This window comes from Ascaphus truei, chromosome 2 (genome assembly GCF_040206685.1).
Source record: "Ascaphus truei isolate aAscTru1 chromosome 2, aAscTru1.hap1, whole genome shotgun sequence".
Lineage (NCBI taxonomy): Eukaryota > Metazoa > Chordata > Amphibia > Anura > Ascaphidae > Ascaphus > Ascaphus truei.
Window position 1 is genome coordinate 479704105 of NC_134484.1, and position 860 is coordinate 479704964.

Below are 860 nucleotides of genomic sequence, written 5' to 3' on the forward strand. Positions count from 1 at the left end.
AATCTCTCTCTCTCTCTGACACACTCTCTCTCTCTCTCTGACACACTCCTCTCTCTCTCTCTCTGACACACTCTCTCTCTCTCTCTACACTACTCTCTCTCTCTCGACACTCTCTCTCTCTCTCTAACTACTCTCTCTCTCTCTCTGACACACTCTCTCTCTCGACTCTCTCTCTCTCTCTGAACTCTCTCTCTCTCTCTCTGACATCTCTCTCTCTCTCTCTCTGACACACTCTCTCTCTCTCTCGACACACTCCTCTCTCTCTCTCTGACACACTCTCTCTCTCTCTCCCTCTGACACTCTCTCTCTCTCTCTCTGACACACTCTCTCTCTCTCTCTGACACTCTCTCTCTCTCTCTGACACACCCTCTCTCTCTCTCTCTGACACACTCTCTCTCTCTCTCTCTGACACTACTCTCTCTCTCTCTCTGACACACTCATCTCTCTCTCTCTGACTCTCTCTCTCTCTCTCTGACACCTCTCTCTCTCTCTCTTGACACCTCTCTCTCTCTCTCTGACACTCTCTCTCTCTCTCTGACTCTCTCTCTCTCTCTTACACTCTCTCTCTCTCTCTGACACTCTCTCTCTCTCTCTCTGACACTCTCTCTCTCTCTGACACTCTCTCTCTCTCTCTGACACTCTCTCTCTCTCTCTGACACTCTCTCTCTCTCTCTGACACTCTCTCTCTCTCTGACACTCTCTCTCTCTCTGACACTCTCTCTCTCTCTCTGACACTCTCTCTCTCTCTCCTGACACTCTCTCTCTCTCTGACACTCTCTCTCTTGACACTCTCTCTCTCTCTGACTCTCTTACACTCTCTCTCTCTCTCTGACACTCTCTCTCTCTCTCTGACTCTCTCT